This window comes from Piliocolobus tephrosceles, chromosome 10 (assembly GCF_002776525.5).
Source record: "Piliocolobus tephrosceles isolate RC106 chromosome 10, ASM277652v3, whole genome shotgun sequence".
NCBI classification, from domain to species: Eukaryota; Metazoa; Chordata; class Mammalia; order Primates; family Cercopithecidae; genus Piliocolobus; species Piliocolobus tephrosceles.
Genome location: NC_045443.1, coordinates 24334402 through 24358496, shown reverse-complemented (window position 1 = coordinate 24358496; position 24095 = coordinate 24334402). Strand labels below are relative to the sequence as shown.

The 24095-nt window shown below is 35.0% G+C and overlaps 1 protein-coding gene across 7 annotated transcripts in view; it reads left to right on the top strand.

Moving 5' to 3' along the window:
• Positions 1–24095, top strand: part of SOX5 (SRY-box transcription factor 5) — a 1029303-nt gene that overhangs the window by 479081 nt on the left and 526127 nt on the right. The window lies entirely within an intron of this gene.

Genomic DNA, 24095 nt, shown 5'->3' with positions numbered 1-24095 from the left:
TTTGCCTGTTATTCATATAAATAGAGGATGTGAATATTTAGAGTGGTTTATTTTAAAGTACTAACCCCCATCAATATTTTAAAAGGAAGATCTCCTATACTAAAAAAAAAAAAAAAAGTTTAACAATCTGCTCCTAGAAAAGAGGCATATTCTACATATTGTAAACATATATCTACAGTAGTAAATTAAGTGATCTCAGAGTTTACAAGCCAGGGTTATGCCTTAATTTGAGGGTCATTGCATTCTCAATATACCACATTCACAATTCCTTTTCAAGTATTTTCTCTCAGCAAAATGAAAAGCATATTATCTGCCATTTTAATCATTTTGTCAAAGATAAAATAAACTCATCCTCCCCATGTAGACCTTTATACCTTAGTAACCAAGTAAATCTGCCTGACACTTGTAGGCAAAGGACCCTATTGGTTTTACTCTGTACACTTTAATAAACACGCAAGGTAAAAATAGAAGCAAGAGATGATGAGTAATAAAGATAAGGGACATAATCAATTATTATTATTCCTTTGCATGTGTAACAGTGGATGTCACAAATGAAGTATTACATCTCTATTTGAAAATGTGTCAATATGTCCTTTTTTTCTTATACATTTCACTCAAATTATAAAATTTTGGCAATTCCTGAAACAACAATTAGGATTAATTATTATTACTACTAATTCTATAATGATAAGCAAGTCTAAAATATAAAGAGAGAGAGAGAGAGACAGAGAACACACTCTTGATAATTCTTTAAGCACGTGGTTGTACTGTAACTGCCTGGGCAGTGTCCAACATGTAGAAACATATGCATGAGCCCTTAGTACTGAGTTAATTAAACGTATATTTAAATAATTTAGAAAAAGGTCACTCTACGTTTTGTGAAAACACGATATGTGTATGCCATTTTTGTTTAATGATCTTAGAACCCTCTCTTTGATTGGTACATTCTGAACTATTCTTGAAATATCACTTGTGACAAATTTAAAGATTATTCGAATGAATTAACATAATATTCTAAACCTTGAATATTTGACTGTGTTTTTGTGTTTCACAGTTATGTTTTCCTTGAGTTTGGAGATTCTTCCTAACCTTAGGGAATTTATATGTAGTGACTAATATAAAGAAAGAAAATAAAAGAGCTTATCTGTTTTTGCTGAATGTTTTAACCATCTCCTGGGCCTTCAGACCACTGAAACTCCGTAGAAAGTATATAGTTACTAGAAGTGAACAAATAAGTAATAACATAGTATAAACAAAAGATTGGGTTTGTAGGTAAAATATCAGTACCAGAAGAATCATTTCTGAAATCTTCTTCTGACTAGTTTCATGAGTGTATTTTTAAACTAGTTTTTCTTAAAACATGACAGTTTACTCTTTCTCCTTCTCTTCCTCTCTCCCTCCCCCTCATTATTTACCAAAATTCTATTGAGAATTTTACATTACACTACATTCAAGTAATATAAGATTACTTTCAAAGCTAGCAAATAGATTTGCTGTTCCTGTGGCAGTTTTTACAAGGACTATAGGAATTTAGCATTGTGCCCTGAGTTGATTCTGTAATCATGTCTTAGGAGAAACAAATTCTGAGAGTCTATGTAGTCTAGGTAAGTACTTATTACACTTCAGAGATTTTCAATTATTTCCAACTAGGGGTTTCTTAACTAAGAGTATATTTTGACAATGAAAAAAAAAAAAAAAAAAAGTACTGCATTTTCCCCTTCCTGAACAGCCAAATTATGTTTGCCAATGCTTCCACTGGAAACAGACAGAGTCATAGGTAGAAGAGTTTAAAAAACATTTTGAATACTCTTGGCTTTCTTAACCACCCAAAAGAAAACTTCTGATTTGGCAAAACTAGTCTGAGGCGAGAAATACTTTAAGTATTTTACTACCAAGTAAAATATTTGTAGTGTAATTTCAAATACTTTTTTTGTTTTGGCATATGCTTGCTTGTCTGTGTGGACAACTTATGATGTTTATCTTACCTGTGGGGATTATTTTACCAATTTATGTGTGCTGTGTAAGCTTTTATTTGAGGAAGGTGTCAGAGGGAGGGATATTTTCACAGTTAATTTCTTTACCCAAATTTTTCATTAGTTTTTCTTCTTTGTCAATGACAAGATTTTTTTCTTTCCAAAATGAAGAACTTTTCTTCTTTCAAATATAACAAATTTCATTTTGTTGTAAGAATTACATTGATGAGACATCTTTCTAGATATCCCTCTCTCCCATTTATTAGGAAGTAATTACATAAGGAAATAGTAGCTTCTAGGGTATATGTGGGACTTCGCCCATAACTATTAACATGCATACATATTATAGCCAAATAGTTAACAAACTATAATGATGTAGTTGTATGAAATAAAGTCCTGGTTTAGCATAATGATACTTTCACTAATTTGTTGGAGCTAAGAATGAGGGCTCTGAGCTCACACTGCCATCTGACAACTTTGATGTTTCCCCTGACTAGCTATGACTGTGGGCAAGTTAGTTGACTTCTGTAAAGTGGGCATAAAGTTGTAGCCAACTCATAGAGCCATTGTGAGAATTAACTGAGATAGTGTATCTGGGACACATATACCAGAGTCCCTGGCATAAGCCCACATTACATTGTGTAGTTTTCAGATGGCTCGAAAGTGTTCCATTGAGGGGATGAATTTGGGGTGAACAGGGGCTGAAAGGCATCTGTTGCCCCTCTTGCTGGCCATGCTCTCACTTGCTGGGCAAGGTTGGGCAAAAGAAAGTATCCTTTTAATTTGAACAGAGGAACCCAGTGGATAGTGGTGGCTGTATATGTCAGCTGGTTTTATTATCATACTAAGAACATGTGCCCTCTTTTTTCAGGTAGTCCTTGTGGTTTTGAAGTCAGCCTGTGTCTCACATAATCATTGTGAGAGTGTGATGTTAACAACACTTCTTCCATAAGGTAGATAGAAAGCGAAAAAGACAGATAGCCAAGTGATTATATAAATATAAATATAATCACTTAAAGGTTTCTGTTAGCATCAGTGTTATTATATAAAGCTCATCAATTAGTACAAAGATAACTGTAGTTAAGATGTATCATTTATAGTATTAATGAAAAACATGTAGTGATGAGTTATATCACATCACTATCCATAACAGAACAACTATTAAAAGGCAATTTATGCTTTTTGAGTTTATACTGGAGTTCTAGAATAAAATGGGCGGGGGAACATAATTGAAACGTCGTGAGGCGCACCACTTTTGAAACTAATACTGACAGCTGATACCAAGAGCAAAGTTATTGTAACTGGTAGGATGGGTGGACGTTTGAATTGTTGAAATGTGCTGTGTTCATATTTTACTTTCAATATTTTCCCCTGACATAATGGATTCTGAAATGAAATGTATAGAGGACTATTTTTAAACTCAGATTTCATTTTAAAGAATGTCACACATAAGGGATTTAATTAAAGGATAATGAAGGAGCAAAATAAGGAATCAGGAATCTTAGGTCTTGGAGACATACTCAAGATATGAAATCGATTTTATTCTGAAGCTAATACTGGAGATAAAAGTCAGGATCTCTCCCATGTTTTCTGTGATACTAAGGAAATTAAGTCAGAATCCCATCTCTACAGTGGACTGTTTCACTTAACTATTTTACTGACCCCACTTCACCCTTCTGCTTCCTGAATCTAGACACAAACTGAATTTTTCCCCTTGGACTACTCTTCTTTCTCCACTGCCTCTGATCAAATATCACCTGGATATTTTAGATTGGCAATTTCACGTAGTTCAACCTTATAGATACATCCAGCCTAATGTAAACCTTTCAGATCATGTTGACTTCCTTCCTCTTTTGGCTACCATATCTGTGGTTTCCAAATCATACAGATTTTTTATCTCCTCAGTGCTTTTCCTCCTTTCCTTTTGCACTGCAGAAACACCAGACCCTCATTCCTTCTCCGGTGAAATCCTGAAGTAGCCTTGGCATTTGTTTTTCTAGCTCTCTATCTGGTCCCACACGAGTCAGCTGTACTTAAGGGTAGCACTTAAGGACCAGCAACTACCCTATGGCTCCGGCCTAGATTTCCAGACCTATTTTGCCCTAATTCCATATAAATAGCCTCATTAGAAATAAAGTGGACCACTAATTATTCCTCATTATGATCCACACACATTACTGTTTCCTTGTGTTTTTACATTTTATTTCTTCTTGCTCCTCCTCTACTCTTTCCCAAACCCCAGCTATAGCTATATTCTAAGTTTTTTACCTATCAATCCTGATACACTTAGCATGATGCTTTTCAGATGACCACTCGATAACTGTGGTAAGTTACACTCAGGATGCTTCCCATAGTTCTGGGGAATTTCCACTTTTGACCTCTGAACTGAGAAAAAAAAAAATGTTATACCTATTTCTGCACCTACAGTGCTTCACAGTGAGTGATTACAAATGTTTAATTGTATGTTTTCCCAGCCGATTATAAACTGCATTAAGGCATCTACAATGTGTATTGTACTGTAGCATGGCTTGGTACAATGCCTGGCAGATAGCATATGCTTAGAAAATACTGTAGAATACATGTTGCAGAAAGTTGGTGCTCAGAATATGTTTTAAATCTCGTATGTGTGATTATATATATTTGATCTTTATAATTCACAGCATAATAACTGATAGAATAGTCACTATTACAATTTTTTTTTCATGTGTTCAGGGAAGGAGGTCCTTTAATTTGCTTACTAAGGTTTAATCTTATGGTAGAGAGGAGAAATAAATGTTTTATTATAGAATACATTGAATACGCTTGAAAAATTATCAGCCATTTCATTAAGGAATGCAGTTTTAGTTTTCATAACACATGAAAATCTATATGCTGTCAAGGAAATGGTTATTCTAACATTTAAGGAATTACACAAATTCAGTTCTTTAACATGACACAATAATAGAAAGAGTCCTCTTTGTTATGTTAGGGCAGCTAAGCATGACCAACATAACTTAGAAGTTTGTTGCCATTATTATCATTAAATGTATCATTATATCTTTGTGTAATTAAATCTTTATAAAATCAAATGAGATGAGGTATACTTCTAATAATTAGTGGTTTAGAATAAATGAAGAATTTATAAAGTATATTAATAGTAAGAGGACACCTGACTGAAATCTCAACAGCATAGATAACTATGACCTGAATTAAAAAGAAGAAAAAATTAAGGAAAACAAGATCAAACAGTATTAATATTTCTGCATTTCAGGTGAGGTAGCTACATTTTCCTTGTATTCTTCTTCTCATTATCTGTAAAAATCCATAGAAACAAGTCTCTCTGCAGCTGCAAATGCCCCCAATTCCATTTTATATGGTGTTTCCAATAAGGGCACTGTTTCTTGCAAAGAATATTACATCTCACTAATTGTCCTACAAATCCCATTCTTAATTAAAATCAAAATCTTAATTGTAACAACTTTACTATATAGCTTGCAAATATGTGTGTGTTCTTTCTTGTTTGTTTGGAGGATGAGGCTCTGGATACATCTTTTTTTTTTTTTTTTTCCCCCCCTTTCGCAAGGAGCAGCCCTGGTGAGAAAAATTTACAGCAATTGATTTTGTTTGTTTGTGGCTGCAGCCATAAAAACTCCCAGGCAAAACTAAATAGTGCTTGTGGGGCTCAGACATGGTGGTTCACAGGGAAACACTGAGTTGTATAATACTGATAATGCCAAACAATGAGACAAGGTATAATAGTTCCAATCCCATCATTTGTCTCTGCTTTGTCCTGAGTTGTACGCTCCGTCATGCATATGCTGGCTATAATGTGACATATTTAATTCTGCATTTAGTCTCTGCTTTGTTACACATGCTCGAAAATAGCAAGTCAGCTTCTCAAATGCCATGTACCAGCCCTCTAACAACAACAACAACAAAATTAAATACAAAATAAGTTTGAATAACAGTAATGGTGGGAAAATCTATCCCAGGGTTCATTCTTTTTACAGGGAGTTGGCAAACCAGGAAGAATAGACTTTGTCATGTGCAAATATGGTGACCATAAATGGTGCTGGAGGCTTTTTCCATTGTCCTCTGAGTTTGCCATGAGAGAAAGCGGGTGAGAGAAAGAAAGACACGTTTGATAGAGTTGTGAAGAACGTTTGAATGGCTATTGGGTGTTGAGCATTGTCTTGCAGTGACCTCAATTCGGTACAGTAGAGACCCTTGAAAGCACTGTCTGAAGTCACAATACCACTATTCTCCTCCATTTAGTAAAAGGGATTAGTTAAAAGGGTGACGTTCCGTGCAGAGAGTTCCAAGTATTCCATGAAACAAAAGGCTCTGAAATGTTTTTGAAGTTATTTTTAATTGAGTTGAACTAATTTAATAAAGGTCCTACGGAGGAAAAAAAATAAAGGAATGTGATTGTTTTATGATTCCTCACAGATGGAATGGACATTTATAGCATACTTTTCCTTTAGTGTTCCAGAGAACAGTAGCTCCATTTACAGCTACTGTTAGCAATTTAAAACTGCTCCAAAATGAAGTCTTTCAAGAAGTTGACAGCTTATAAATAAATCTGTCTGATAAAATTGAACATAAACTGCATCTGTGGTTAGTTTGCCAAAATTAATTCTACATTTAATTAGAGATAGCAGTCAAACATATTTAATAAAAAACAGTCTTGGAGAGTAAATCAAATGAAGTCAGATTTTAGCAGACGTTTTGCATTTTTTTGCAAGGAGTGATGAAATGACCTCACCTCTCTGATTCCCAGTTATATGGCAGCGCGAGCTCTGTGGAGTTATGGCGAAGCCAATGAGTTCACGCTGTTTGGAAAGGTTCCTTGCTCAGCTTAGGATAAAGAGAGAAAACGATCATTTTGTGATTTCTCTTGATATCATCATTGGATTTTACACTGATGCCATATGTATTAAATTCACAAGTTAATAAGCATATTACTGCTAATAATTACAGAGACCAGGCTAAAATAATTCTAACTTACAGAAGTGCAAGTACATGGAATTGTCCTTAAAGTTTGTTTTTTGTTTACTTTTTTGGCAGTCTTCATTGTTGTTGTTGTTGTTTAACTTAGCCATTCCAATGAGATGTATTAAAATCATACAGTAGCTACAATGCCATTTCTTCCCCCTAAAAGACTTTTTAAAAATTCAGCTTTGCTCATCAAATATTTGTGCTCACTCTGCATGGTTTAAGCAATGTGCCATAGCTGTAGAATCCTGGGGAAGACGCAAAAACACACAGATCAATCAGAATGCAGCAAATAATATTTTGGAACCAAAGTGACTTACAGTTCAGAGGGCAAAGAAGCAGATCTTCAAACATTGGAAGTTTCAAAACACAGTCCATAGTCCTGGGTGAAGTAAATAGACAATAGAAACCAGCATTGGCAATAAAAATTTCAAATGTGGATAAAAATTATATTTATCTACATACATGCACACAAAAATTAAAGTCAACTAAGCCAAATTTCATTTTGATCTTTTGAAGAGCATGATGTTACTTTCTTGAAATGTGGGAAAATTTAAGAAATATATCATTGTAGGAGATAACATTGTGGCACGTAGTTAATGTCAAATTTGAATTTGACATTCAACATTTATTTATTGAGTTCCTATATGTTAGCATTGCAATCATAGAAATGGTTAATCTATACTAAATATTTTTCCAAAGTGTTCACATATTTTTGTGTCATGTAGTTATTAATACTGCTTCTGACTAAAATACACAAAGGCATTCTTTTCAGTTCAAGATGTTTTGTCCTCTCAGAAAAGTATTTTTATTTTACACGCAGTAATTTGCCTTCCCAGTAACTTTACACAGTTTTGCTAAAAATTGTAAGTAATCAGAAATAAAAGTAGTATGAACTTATTCCTGAAGTTAAGACAATATATCATTGTTCCAAAGTTTCCTCTGTGAGCCTTACATTGCTTGTACTCTGAAAAAATAAAGCAGTAGTAATTGTATACAACACAGAAAGTTTATCTACTAATTACTTTTAGTTCTTCTGTGGAATAATTAAGCTGTCTTAAAACTCATAGGTAGACTTATAAGGATGTTAACGTGTTATACTTGTTTAATCACTTATTAAAATAGACATCAGCTCTCGACTGTAACTACCAAGAAAAGGTGTTTAAAAATCGGGTATCTCAAAAAGAAGAGTTGACCAGTTCAATCATGCTATAACATATAAATCATCAATAACCAAAGGACTGAATGATCTCCTTAGTATATGTATTGATACTATATATTGATACTTTGTATATATATTGATACTATATTGATGTAATGACCCGTCTCCTTAGTATATATATATTGGACCCAAGAAAACAATTTTTTTAATCAATGGTTTCAAATTAGTGTTTCAGTGCCGTTGCAGGATTAGTATATTATTAATGCAACTTGGTGGATAAATACCAAATTACTCTTCTGCCATTTAATAAAAATAAATAAATAAAACAATAGAAATATTCTCCTTAATTTAGGAAATATGCAAAAATGTAGTATTTATTTTCATGTCATACATTTTGTAGGTACTTGGAAAATAACTTTTCTCAAAGTTGCATTTAACAACTTTGTTATAGTTTATAACATGAACAACTTTGGAAATATGGGTTAACAGTTAGATGGTTCCCTGTGGTCTTGGCAGAAAAACCCTTTCAGCAGTTGATCTTATCTTGGGCAAGTCATTTAACTTGGCTGGGTCAAGGTTACTTTATCTTTAAAATGAAAATATTAAGTAAATTGTGAAGCAGTTTTTTTTTTTCTTTTTAATTTTATTATTAGAGCATTTCTATCCACCCTACTTTTTTTTCTCTTAATTTAAACAAATGTCATGTCTTTTAATCATTTTGGCTTCTTCGTGAGGTGATACTGAACAGAGCAAAACTCATGGGGGAAGGGAGACATAAATTGCACCTGGGCAGAGTTGTAATTTTTGCTGTATCATCAGGTGTAAAACATTAATGGTAAGGCGAGAAGGAGGGCAGTTGATGGTTTCACTACATTGATGAAAGACACTAAGTCGTAATAACCATATTTCTATTAAAAAGTTCTATAATGACGATAAAACATTCTTTCATTGCTAAGGAAGTTGAGAGGTTTGGTTAAGCAATGCCTTAAAAAGTGCTCTGTAAAGATACATATTCTAGAAATGCTAAATAAAGTTTAGAAAAGCCTTGTAGTTCCTGGAAATTAACACATTGGATATATAAAGTTGAGGCTTTGTGGAGAGCATAGAGATAATTGCTCTCAAATATCAGTGCCTTTACCTTACTTGAGGTTCTTACCATGGGTCACAGTGTATCACAGTGTTCTCCCAAGCAGACTCCCTGCCTCCTGTCTCTTGTTACAGATCCATTTATCTCACTGTGATGCCAGTTATCTTTTAAAAATGCAAATCTGGTTATGTCATCCTCCTGATTGAAAGCCTTCAATGACTTTCAGTTACCTATGGGCTAAAATCTAAACACCCAAGCCAGGCAAAAAGACCCTTATCTCTCTCTTCCTCCAACAGAGCTTTCCAGCCTTCACTATATGTGGTTGCTTATCCTTGTCCAGGTAATTCACAGATTCAGTAACTATGGCTCATATTTAAAAGCCACAACTAACATCATATCTTCTGTCAAGCTTTCCTTTTTCAGGTACCTCCTCCTCCTTGTACAAACTGTATTATCACGCCCACTTCACAAAGTTCTCTCTCTCCCCTCTCCCATAGCTAGTGTTACTTCTTAGTCGTCTTTTTCTAAACCTGTTTTTAAAAATACCCGCCACTAAACACAGCATATCTATTTAAGATTTAAAAATAAGCAAATGTAACTTTGTAAGACAGTAAAATGTAATTAATAGATGAAATTTATTTTGTCATGTGTTTTATGGAAGTTATTTCATCTATGTACATATTATAAAGATAAAAGTTATGCTTTTTAAATATAAATTCTAATAATATGTCTGTGCACTATAATTCAATGGAAATATAAGTTGCAGTTCTCCATGGTTTTTTAATATTATTTAAATATTTCCGAATTATTCTTAAGGCTTCTCAAAGTTTATGTATTTAATGTAACATTCAGAATTGCTATGGGTGTGTTGTTAAGATTTTAAATTGCCATTTTGAAGCCAAAACTGAGATTTGTCTTCACTGAGCTACGTATATATTTGAAAATACCTTTCGAAGAGAAGTACCACCTTGTATAAATTAGTAATTTCTTTTAATTGCCTCAAATGTTTCAGTCTCATGTGGATTTTTGAAGTTGTGTACAGCTTTGATGTTTTATTAATTATTTTCAAGGTGGCTTTCTTTCCAGAGCGAAGCATACATATTGATTTTGTGTATGATGAAGACTGAAATTTCTATCTTGGCACTGATACTCCTTGCAATCAGATCTAGTAAGGGTTTGATCGTTTTAAGCAACTCTCCAACAGTTAACTGTTGGCTGCCAAAGTTCAATTTAGATAAGTGAAGGGGAAGAGTTTAGAAATTTCACACATTAAATGTGTGATGGGAAAAACCCAATATAATGTATTAAAGATGCAGCCTTTGGAAGGAAAACATGGAGTATCAGAAGAATTGTGTGCCAGTCTCCAAAGGTTTTCAGTCAGGTTTGGTTCAGAAAAGCCCTTGAATGTGTTGGAAGCAGATCTTGGAAGGGGCTGTGTGGTGTGTCGGGGAAAGCACCAGAGTCAGTCTTGGTTACACATAGACTGTAAAGTCGACTGTGGTAGCATGACAAAAATTGGTCTGTGTAGCTTGCCACTGCCAATCTTCATGATTGATACAGATTGTTGGAGCCATAGCTATCATATGGTGCTCCATATTGATTGTTAAATCTGCAAAAATGAATTATTTGGAATGTATTTTTCCATCCCATTGGCTAATTCTTCCTGTGTCAAAGAGTTTTAAAACATTTGACCTTCACTCTCAATTCTCAGTTGTTACCATGATTTGAAGGAAACGATAGAACTGTTTATTCATAGGGCTTGGATAATGGTATTGTAATCTAATTCTTAAGGAATACTATAAAGGAGAGCCTCACATTTGAAAAGTCAGTATATGAAAGGTTCTCAGTAAGTTAGTAGTTTCTATTTTTAGGGGTGGTTTAGACTTTATTTTTTTTTTTGAAAAAATTGCCATCTAGACTTTATGAAAGAGAATTAGAGGTCTCATGCCAGATAAACTCCTCAGAAGAGCTTTCAGTCTTACCAACCATTACAAAAAAAAAAAAAAAAAAGCTAGCTTTGGATCTTTTTTAGTATTTCACATTGGTCCTATTTATCTATAGAATTCAAATGCAATCAACATGAATATGAAAATACTTTAGACTTTTTCAAATGGAAAAAGATTCTACATGTTTGCAAGGGGCAAGTGACATAGGAGAGTTTTCTTTAAATCACCTATAATGTCAGGATCATTATAAAATAAGCAACCAGAATGCTGGATTGTGCTGTTGGAAAGAACCCACGTAAGAATGAAAACAGATGGTATTATCATTCTACCCCAAGCACTGTGTGGATTTTTTTGGTCAGAGTCTGATTGAAGTTTCTGAAATTATTAAGTGGATAGATAATAGAGAGTAAGTAAATGAGAGCATGGAGGGCTTGCCAAGTCTTTAATGCTCACTTAAACAAAACTGCCTGCAGGTTCAACAAACCCATGCCTGGATTTTGTGGGTTTACAAGGTCCGTCTCCAGAAAAGTTGTTTTAGGTGATGGTCACCATTTTAATTAAAGGAATATCAAACTATATGTTTGGAGAGATAATAACAAGCCGCGCAAACCCAGATGCTAGATGCCACACATGTTGGAGAGGGCTATAAGAAGGGAGAAAGAAACCAACGGCAAAAAACCCTCTCTCATTCTACAGGCTGGATTTAAAGTAAACCAGTGGGGCGAAAGTTACAGCCATTTTCATTTTCCATCCCAGGGATCTTCCTCCCCAGTGTCCTCCTTTACTCCACATCTAATTATTGAGTATCTCCATTTCTTCCTCTCCAATTGCTAACTCCATTTCTCTTTGGCGGGAATCAGCATCTTGCCTTTGTGTGCAAGAATTTGTGCATTCTGAGCGTTTCCTTTGCATTACATTATATGTTAGTGTAATTTTACTTTGGCCTCCTTGGCTGCTTTGGAAAATCGTCATGAGTTAAACAGTTTAGGAAAAGTTGAAAAAACAAAACAAGCCATGAGATTCAGTGATTACTCTCAGTTAGATTCCAGCTGAGGAGCATTTAAACTTTGGGTTTGCTTATTTTGATCATGTCTTTTTTAAAAAAATGGCTCAAACATGTTTTTTAAAGTGTAATTTTCTTGATTAAAATAATAAAAAGCTTCTTTAATTCTTTTAGAGAAACTTTTGGGCAGCTTTGGATTATGGCTCTACCCCCTATATATCTGTCTGCAGTTTTACGGTGACTACCATTAGAACTAAGTATTTTTTTCCTTTTTCCTACAGTCCAGATAATGTAGGTCATAGCCATCTAATAAGAAAGAACAGGATTTCTTATACTTAGCCTCTCATTTCTCAAAACATACTGACAAATATAATATTGAGTTTTCATTTAAGACTTAGGTGCTATAAAAAATTAGGAAAACCTGCAGGTCCTGTTTCTGACTGGCACTGACTTTTTATTTTTTTATTTATTTTAAATTTGAGACAGGGTCTTACTCTGTTGCCCCAGGCTGGAGTGCAGTGATGGTGTCATAGCTGACTGAAGCCTCAAACTTCTGAGCTCAAGCAATCCTCCTGCCATAGCCTCTCAAGTATCTAAAACTACAAGCAAGCACCACCACGCTCAGCTAATTTTTATTTTTTTTATTTTTTGTAGAGATGGGGTCTCTCTATGTTGTCCAGGTTGGTCTTGAATTTCTGAGCTCAAGCAGTCCTCCTGCCTCTGCCTCCCAAAGTGCTGGGATTACAGGGGTGAGCCACCATGCCTGGCTGACATAGCCTATTAATGAAAAGGACTATCAGCAGGAAGCTAATCAATTTAGGTTTGGAGAGTAAAAAAATGAAACAAAACAAAAAAACAAAAGAAAGTAATCCAAAGAGTAGAAACCAAATTTCCTAAGTTATACAGTAGAGTCATTGTTAAGATTTCTGAATAGGTCACAAAACTTTCAAGGGAAGTGTGATAAATGCTTCAGAGAAATGGCGAAAGTAAATTCAAGAGTGGTATGAAAAGCTTTGGAATTTTCTTTAACACATACAAATTTTGTTCATATGAAAAAAATTAAGACTTCTTAAATTGAATATTGAGCTTTTTTTTTTTTTTTTTTTTTTTTTTTTGGTAATTTACAGAAATAAACATTGAGCCTGACACCAGGTTTGTGTGGGAGTAAGGTAAATTTGGGCTAAATGACTGATGTACTGTTTGGGTATAAACATTAGATTCCATATTGCAACTGTCTGTCACTACTCTTGTCATTAATCAAATAGGTACTAAAATGTACAGCAATGTTTAACTATATTTAATGTAGTTAGTTTTTATAGTCATTGCTGGTAACTATCCAGGTGCAGGTGGTAGCTATTTTTTTTTTCTTGATTTAAGATTATGAAATCATTCACTGTCTTTCTATAGAATTAGAATTTGAGTATACAGGTTTGATTTGATCTGCTGAATTTGGTGTCATTTGTGGTCTAGAGAAAATGCAGTATTTAAAAATCATGGACATTACTGAAGTGCTGGGGGAAGAGGAAATAAATGTATTTGATTCTTGTGTGTGACCTGATGAGAGATCAGGTGCATTTATATTTCCATTTGGATACATTTATGAATTTAGGAATAAAACCCTTGAATTTGAAAGAGAAATGAGAGCTGTGTGGTTCTACTGAACTTGCTCTGCATCTTATGTACATTGAGCTTGTCTTTGAGGGATGTAGACATGGTCTCTGTCATCCAGGCTAGAATGCAGTGTCAGATTTTATTGATAATTTATCAAAAAGTAATCTGATAGAAGTCTCACCTTTTCTCTATCTCACATTTACTCTTCCATGTTAATTATGAAATAGCTAAAAGCTGGGACCTAGGTTAAAGCAGCAGCAAATAAATAAAAATTATTGTCTATTCTTTCTGCATGGTTTTATAAAATTTCATAAATTCATTGTGTATTATTTATTTATTTATTTATTTATTTATTTATTTATTTATTTATTTATCTTTCCTCTCAGAAGATATCAAAAATATGTAATCGGAGCCCTTGTGCTAGGTAAAAGGTTAAATTTGAATCACTATTGAAAAATTCTAGTTTCTAATTCAGATGTTTATTTGAAAAATGATAGATGGTCCTTCACAGTCCCTGAAGTGTTTTCATAGATTCTCATGCGTGGTTGGCAGTTTTATTGAATATGGCTGTAAATCAGTAAAATAAGCTACAAATACGTTTTATGTCATCTTTAGAGCAACAGTAAGTTACCACCTCAGGAAATGAAGAGACCATTTTTACAGAAGGTAGCATGATAAGGTGTTGAAATGAAAAGACATGTTCACAGAGGTGTCCCCAGCACTTAGTTATTAATAACAGTGTAAATGGAGGTGTATGGAGATAAAGATTAGAGTCAAGATTGTCCATGGGGTCGTAAACTTAAATTTTTAGAACCATGTGTGGGGTTTTTGTTTGTTTGTTTGTTTGTGTTTTGGTGGTTATTCTTTTACAAGATGTTTATTGACTAGCAGATTGGATTTGAGCTCATATGCTATAGGATCCAGGTGAACTCATGTTCTCCAAATGCATCTGTTGTTTGCTTCTTCCAGAATAAATATTACAATCCTTGATGAACAACAGCTGGAAGGCTTGCCTGTGGTTGCATTCCTCTTGGGTTCACAGGATGAAATCACTTGTGCACCATTGACAATTTTAAATGGAGAAGAAAAGTATATTCCATCATAAGATGTCAGAAAAACAATCTTTGTTTTGCAAATATATTTTCCATTTTTACTTTTCTTTAAGGTGTCCTTTTTAGGATAGTAAATGATTTGGAGGACATACGCGTCCAACATTACAATGTAGATACATTCAATATTCCCTGTGATTTATCTATGTTTTCTTTAAAAAAAATTGTTATGTGTTCTGCACGTAAAGTAGGGTTTAATTTAATGTATAGTAAATGTCCAGGTAGAGTTTGTCAAAGCATTCAAAATAGAAACAATTCAATCATTATACTGTGAAGTGATATTTTTATAGGTATCTTTTAAGGCATGTGAGACACTTTGTTAATATTTTAATTTATTTTACTGTTTGAGGTGAGGAGTAGGTTTTTTCCATTAATGTCTCATGGAGAAGTTGATAAAATGGTGCTAATGGACAGAACCGTGGACTGGAAGTAAGTAGTTATGGCCACATTGCTGCTATCAAAGAGCTTTAGAGCCATGGGCAAGAACTCTTATCCCCCAGGACACACTTCCTCCTGTCTAAAGCTAGCAATTGCATCGGATGATTTCTCAAATCTGTGAGCTTATTATGACTTATAAACAGGTCTCAAGTTTCTTCATAGTTCCTGCCAACACTGATCTCATCCCTTTCTGACTTTCATTGCAGGTGTTATCTGTTCCATAAATTGTGGTAGTTGATTATATTTAATGATATAAATTATCATACAATCTTTTATATGGCAATCTGTTTTTATTTCTTTTACAAGCACACATTTTAATAATATTCACTGTCTCATAAGGTTAATTCTTATCTTGCCAATGAAATATCCAGGCATCTCCAGGAAAGAAACTTTGCTCTATATTTCTTCTTTTTTCCCCTTCTCCTTTTAACACATTACAGAATAGTTGTCACAGCTATTTGAAGTGTTGATAAACTTATCAAATTCAATTGCAAACTTATTTAGAACCCATGCAGTATGTTTGATTCAGAACCATAGAAATAGAACATAGCTAACACTTGAATGAGAATTGGGAAACCTGAATTCCAGTCCAAGTTTCAACATTATCTGGCTATGTTCCCTTGAACAGGTTACTTTGTGCTTCAGTTTACTCATCTCTAAAATGAGGAAAAGGGATCAACTAATGTCTAAGATTCCATCTAACTTTCAGTTTTTATAAATTTGTTTCTGCAGATGCTATCATGGCAGTGATAAACAACTTTGCCTACCATTTTCAAAACATAATCTACCCCTCCTCAAGCATTTTTCATCATTCTTTAATTCTGTGATTTGCCACATATTTATTGAGCACCTGTTATAAACTAAGTACTATGGATTAGAAAACAAGGCTTGATTCCACTTGTGGGCAAATCTTTTCACCTTCTTGAGCCAGCTGCCTAATGGAGATAGCAATAGCTGCCTTACATGGTTGATGTGAGGATTAAATTAGCTAATGCAGTTAGGCAATTTGCCGAATACCTGCCAGATAGAATGGGGTTAATATTGTTATTAACACTGTTATTTTGTGATGCATTTAATTTTTAAGCCATTAATTGGGGTCATATTTAATGGTCTACATGGTATAAATATAGCATAACTAATTGTTTAAGTATAATAAATGCAGACTTTCACATGCAGCTTTATGTTGAGCAAGTTACTTATCCTTTGTCTTGAAAACTTGGGACAGAAATGGCAGTCTCTTATTGTGTTCAGGACTAAGTGAGTTTAAAATAAGATAATGTACAGAAAATTTCCAGCATAGTGTTTGGCATATAAGGTTCAAACATATTTGTTCCAGATAAAACTAACCTTTGATGATTAGGCAAAACTAGCCTAGTTTTGTTCTAGGCAAAGTTAATCTATGGAGGTTACCTCTGGTGGATAATTGACTGGAAGGGCATGCATAAACCATCTGGCATGACCGAAATAGGCTGTATCTCAATCCGAGGATGATTATATAAATGGATAAGCAGGTAAAAATTCTTTGAGCTGTACACTTAAGTTTTTTTTATTTTACTGAATATAAATTATGTCTAAAAATGTTTGTTCTCTTCCCTAAACATAAATACCGTATTACATTTTTATACTGGAAAAAGTCTCAACTAATGATAATACTATTTTTCTAATGGCATGGTTAAAATATCAGTCCTTTACAATAGTTTTTTTTTTTTTTTGAACAATAAATAAAGATGAAAAAGGACACCATGATTCCATGAATTTCCTGAGGTCTGAAAGTAGTTGGAGGAACATTCAGTGGTTATATGTATTTCACCACCCCCATTGTTTCAATTTGGCACACCATATTTTAGGATATTTATTGCCCACCTAGTTCTGGGACCTGCTCTTTTCCCTGGCACAGACAAAACTGTCCATTATGGAGCATTATTTTTACTAGGGTGTGATCAAAGGGCCTGATCAGCCCTGTTGCCTGTTTCTTTCTGTATTTTTCTGAGATGAAGCATCACTTATGATTTATTCCAATCAAGCTTTATTTAGAATTGGATCTGTAGGAAGGGGTGGAAATGGAGGGGGAGGGAGCGGAAGGGACAGCATAAATATATACATGTAGTGTGTGAAAATAAAGAAAGGCATCTTTTGTTACAGCTGGTCGCAGGAGAAGTTTCTGCTTGCACTGCTGAAGATAGTATGAGAAGATTAGTGTTGTTGCGGCGAACTCAGGACAAAGACGGGCTGTGTGAGAGGGATCAGTATGTTTGCTCAGCAGAGCGCTCTCCCCAGTTGTTGACAGATTTAACTGGTGTAACGTTAGGCCTGGCTGGCTCCTCCCCCTGATTGTCAAGAAGCAATAGGTGCAGTAGTAAATGGCCATGTGGAGGATACCATGAATTCCCTATTTGTGTAGTAGCTGTAGCTTTGGGTGGGGATTTAATATTGAATGGACTCCAGATTGTCTAAATTGCAATCACAGTGTTTATTTAAATAGCCTATGGGGACCATTAAAGCATTTTAACTTTTGCTCCTATGTTTCTCGTGTTATGAAATCTTGAAGCGCATTGGGGAGAAAAGAAAAATCCAGCCTTGTAAAAGCATTAGGATGCTAGAAGTTCTCCCTGCTGCCAAAAATGCTTCAAGAGTTTTAGTTCTCTGAACTAATGTGTAATATGATGGATGGGATCCTGCTGTGATCTCTAACTAGGGGATTTTCCCTGTGCAGATACACTGATCTGTCACTGTGTAATCACTGTTATGTCATTTTGGGAGACTCTTTCCGATATTGGTTCTCCACTTGTAACGCTGAAGTCTGTTCTTCTCATAATAATTTTTATAATGATGTATCTTTAAATTTACATAAGACTGTATTTTAATTACATCGTTGCTTTGCTATGCAATTATTACACTTTAATTTTAGATTAAGAAAAGCTATTTCTTTTACAATATGGGGCCAGAATGATGGTGAAACTTTAGTTTGATGTACATGGTGTAAAACCATGAACTTGAGGTGTGGAGAAAAGATGCATACCTATTTCTGAGGTAGAGCTTTTAAATAGAAAGCATGCTCTATTTGGTTTCCATGCTGATTTAAAACAATAACATTCAAAACACCTCACAAATCATTGTCACTGAAAGTGCTAACAAACATTTCTACAGTTGGTTTACTTCTCCAGGAAAACTTTGCCTATTTTTTTTTTAAGGCCCTAAGTCTGGAGTTTCATTTGATAATGCAGAATATTATTTTCTGATTATGCAAGCAACCTCGTGCCTGAGATCTTTCTGAATTGCTGAGCTTCATTTTCAACTTTTTTTTTTTTTTTTTTTCCAAATTCCTGCTAAGTTTCTGGGGTTATGCTAACTCCTTGAGCTATATAAAAATAAGTTCCTGTTTTTGAGGCTCTAACTCTGGGTGACAGGACAAGGTGTTCCTCATTAGACTATTTCAGGGCACTTCTAGGGCCCTTGAAGGCCAGCCCTTCCGCATCTTTTTTGCCATGTGTATATAGTGGTGATAGCATACCTATTTATCTTGGATATAAACCGGGAACTAATGTGCTAATATATATATATAAGACTTTGACCTTTCTAAAAATAAAGATACCTTAAGAATTGTTTTGCTGAGATGAGTACATCAGCAATAGGATATCTTAAAAATGAATAACTTCCATTCTGCAACTGGGCAGTGGCATTTAACTTGAGCAAAACCATACGTAAATGAAGGCTTCTATAACATCACAAGTTTTCTAAAATAATCTCTTTTATTTATCGTCGCAGTATATACTGTAGAGCTAATTACTTCCAAATATAACATGATATAGGTGTTTCTTTCCTAAAATTCTTTTTTTCCCTAAAATGCTTTACATTGTTCTTTATTCCATATTAAAACCAAAGGTTTCAGATTTCTTTTGGCTCAGTGTTCCAAATTTTTGTGAACAATGTTATCAGTATTTCCAACTACGCTGTGTATACTGGCCTCGAATCTCTAATTCGTTTTCTAGGGCACATTGATGACTAAAATCCATAAATTTTACAGAAGCCTCTTTTAATCTGCTAATTTCCCTTTACTTATTACCCTTTAAGTTTTTTTTTATTTTGTTTTGTTTGAGATGGAGTCTTGCTCTGTTGCCCAGACTGGAGTGCAGCGGCGCCATCTTGGCTCACTGCAACCTCCGCCTCCCGGGTTCAAGCGATTCTCCTGCCTCAGCCTCCTGAGTAGCTGGGACTCCGCCATGCCTGGGTAATTTTTTGTATTTTAGTAGAGACCAGGTTTCACCATGTTGTCCAGGCTGGTCTCGAACTCCTGAGCTAGGTAATCTGCCCGCCTCAGCCTCCCATAGTGCTGGGATTACAGGCGTGAGCCACCACACCCGGCCTCTCTTGAAGTTTTTAAAGAATTGATCCATGTTGCTTATTTATTTTTACTCTTGGTTTCACCTTCTTGTTTTTCCACTGCCTACTCTCCTCTCTCTCGCTCTCTTCCTTTTTTGTTAACTGATTGCATAAGTATTGAGAGCTATCAAAGAAAAAGCAAGCTGGAGAGAAGGAAGTGAAGAGTATGTATAATCCATAAAATTGTTGATGAATCTCAGAATAATAAGGAAGACCATGTATCGTCTACCATTTCCTAGGGAGTGATAAAGCATATATAGCTAATTAGAATAATCTCTGTTTGCTTTAAGTGTTTTACTGTAATAATAATAATATCATCTTCCTAGTATCTGCTATCATTCTAACTTCTAGGAATACTCTTTCTAGGACTGCTACCCACCGACAAAGGATATTTTAACTTAATATAATGTTGAAAGGCACTGGAGTTTGGGGCTGCAAGGGAATCTGTATGGCAATTATGTTATTTTTCTGGGGCAAACCCTTAGTACTAATGCTGTTCGTGGTTGTTTTGACTATATTAACGTTTTGCTGAGCCTCGGGACTGCTTTTGGAAGGTTTAGAAGTATCCAGGGAGGCGCCTGCCACTTTGATTATTCATACCCAGCTCTTTATTTTTATTCGAGACATAAAATAAAAACACACCCTGGCTTCTGCTCAGCCTCAACTGGCATTCATTTTAAAAACAAACCCCAAACTGACCAAATGGCAGCAATACAAGTTTTTCTGTGAGTGAGTCATCTTTCATGTCAATCAGAGTTCATTTATGGAAGCATTAAATTCTGGTGCTGGCCAGGCCACCTTTAGACGAATTAAAATGGGTTGGGATTTGGTAGGGTTTGGAACAGAGGATTGAAAGGAAAACCAGAGTGATGTTATGACTCAGAAAGTGACTCTTTTCCTTTTGAATCAGAATTGAGCCACTGGTAGTGTTAGTTCTCTCAAAAAGATGGCAACTTTGAGGGGGAAAGGTGAAATAAAATCTCTGACCACCTGTGTTCATCTTGTTGGTTCAACTTTGTACCAGTTTGGACACTTACTTACCCTTCACCTTTTTCCCCATTGCTTGGTTATAAATAGGTATTATATTTTCCTGCTTGTGTTCCTTAAAACATTTTTAAGAATGATTGCGAACTTTTAACCCCTGCTACATTTTATACCAGATGTGGCTTTGTTTCAGTAAGTTGTTAATTAATTTCTGCAGAAATGTAGGACATTTTTTTCTACTCTTCTTCTGATAAACTTTGAAATAACTCATTAGTTATTTACTTTCTGAAATTTGCTGTTTATCCCATTTATATTCAAACCATATCAAATTTTCACATTTTTAAAATTCATTCTTTTATTGGTATTTCTATTTACTTCTAAAGATGATTTTTTTCAAGGACTCATTATTTCAACAAACACTTATTGAGCACCTATTATGTGCAGCTATTTTATCTTTTTCACTACATCTTCATTGGAAGTGATCATAGAATATTTTTATTTCCATGGTTGATTGATTTTTCACTTCATATTATCTTAAAGTCCAGGATTTTATTACATCTTACAAATACTTACATGAGTCACATTGTGATTTTTGATGTTGATACTCATTAGTTCAACATCATAAACCAATTTTAAGACCTGTATGCATGTATCAGCCTTCTATATCAACGGATAATTAAGAGAAGAGTTTGTATCTTTTTGGCAAATTTATGGATAGTTGGTTCATTCCAGAATTATAGCCATTTTAATCCCAAGTGCATTCGTTAGTTCTGTATTTATTCATTTAATGCTCAAGTATTGAAATCCTACTTTTTTTTTAGACTGTAAGTTTCTTAAGGCATTAAAATATTTCCCAAATGAAAGAATAAAAGAGGACAATGGATGAACAAGCATGGACGCTTCTGAGGAAACAAAGCTCCTTAGTGGTAAATTTGCTGAAGTTAACTATGTCCTCACCCTGCTCAGAATTAATTCAGGATTCTGGTGGTTTTGTAATTATGAGTGTTGAGCTTTTTGTCATTTGCAAAGTGAAGTGAGATAAGAAAGGGATATACATTTCATGGAGATTAAGGGCCTGGGCACAAAGTGAATAAGTTCCTGGTTGACAATGGTCATTGTAAGAAATGAGCAACTAAAAGTATAGACTTTAGCATTGAACTCATCTAGTGATTATTTCTTTTTCTTTCTGTCTTTCCTTCTTCTTTTTTTTTGAGATGGAGTCTCACTCTGTCACCAGGCTGGAGCGTAGTGGTGCAATCTCAGCTCACTGCAACCTCCACCTCCCGGGTTCAAGCAATTCTCTTGTCTCAGCCTCCCAAGTAGCTGGGACTACAGGCATGCGCCACCACACCTGGCTAATTTTCATATTTTTAGTAGAGACAGGATTTCACCATGTTAGTCAGGATGTTCTAGATTTCTTGACCTCGTGATCCGCCTGCCTCAGCCTCCCAAAGTGCTGGGATTAAAGGCGTGAGCCACCATACCCGGTCCTAGTGATTATTTCATTTGGAGGCATTTGTACCCCCAAACTTTACCCTGTTCCATCTTCTGGAATCCAGCTCCATGTGCCTCTAGAGAGGATTAGAGCCAAATGGCATCCCTGTGGAAACTGGGCTTCTGTTCTTGGATTAGCAAAGCATGACTGATTCTCTTGCCTTCATCTTATCATTGTTCCTGATGCCTGCAACCTTCCCTCATCTTTGAGGAGTAGGAGGGCACAGGGTGATTAGGTAAGAACTGGAGGCCAAGGGGTGGGAGATGGTCACGGTCACACTCAGGAACTTAATGTCTCTGCCAGCCCATTGTCATTCTTCCGATATCTACTGACCCTTACACATCCTCACATCCCTAAACTGTGCCCTTTCACCCCCTTAATGTGGAGCACAGTGCCATTCTTCATTAGGAAGCCCTTTTATGCAACATAATTTTGTTTAGGAATAAAAACATCTGGTGATTAAGGATATTACCTTCCAGTTTACATGTTCAACCTCAGTTTAAAAATTAGTATCTAAGGGGAGTATATGTATATAAACTCTCTTTGGCTGATAACCTGTATTTGTGCCCTGTGTCCCTGCTTCTAATAAAGATAATCTGAGCTGTAATCTGTCACACGAACCCATCCTTATGTATCAGCTGGAAGATTTTGAACTGACGCCTCTTCTGAGACATATATATTCACTTATAGATAGTCATTATTCTGTTCAAGAAATATTTTTTGAGCATCTACTGCATGCCAGGACTTTTCTATGGTCAGGATACAGCTGGGAACAAAACAAAGTTCCAGCACCATATTGAACACAGTCTCATAAGGAGAACAGATAACAACCAAAATCACATTTTGAAAAAACAAATATAAATTGATTATGGATTCAATTTTATTTTAAAAATTATATTGTATTTTATTTCTGTACTACTTTAAAGCTTTTACATTATTTCTGATTGTTTTGCATATTATACTTCATATATTTGAAAACAGTTTATTAACTGTAAAAAGCTTGATATATGAGTTACATATATATAACTTGATATATGAGCACACACCCTTTCTGATGAAACTAATCAGGTGCCGTGGTTACCAGATGTTCAAAAGTCAGTTTGGAACCTACTATACCAGTGTACATAAGAGTCATCTTGGGTACTTGCTGTATTGCCTTACAGTGTCCTTGGATGAGTTTTGAGAGCCTGCATTTTAAATGAATCTAGACAAACAGGGCACTAGCTAGGGAAGGGCCACTCTTTGAAGAGCACCAGTGTTGGAGAGTTTCTCACAAGGGAGCTTAGAAGGGCCGCAAAGATAATTGAATGCATATGTCTTGTTGGTGTCTCCAATTCAAAGACTAAGATTGATGGTTCATTTGGTATTCTTTTAGGTCCTCTACTAAGCATAAGAACTACAAGATGGTAGTTCTGGATGCTGAACTTAAGGATCTTGCAATTTACTGACACCATAGACCTCTCCCTACCATTTTATTCCCTGCTGTCATTCTATACTGTGGCATTTTCCATTTATAAAGTACTTTTGTATACATTATTTGACTTATTACCTCATTGACCTAGGATGTATGAATTTTTTATTAGACATACATGTCATTACAGATGAAAACAGAGGCCCAGAGATATTAATGATTAAGTAAGCTAAACATACAGAGCAAGTATGTGGCAGAGCTAGGTCTTCTGATTCCAAGTCCAGAGTTTTTTCCCATTTCATTATGTTCGTGTGCCTTATGTGTATTCGTTGAAAATTTAGAGTATTTCTTCACCTATGACAGGTGTATTATAATATACAGAGATTCCTCAATCTGTGTAAAGGTTGTAATGTGCCATGTTCCTAACCATTGAAATATGAAATCATTTACCATCCTTCAGTAAAACCAGATGCCTTCATGGAGAGTGGCAAGTATCTCTTGTTATAGGATTGCTTGCACATT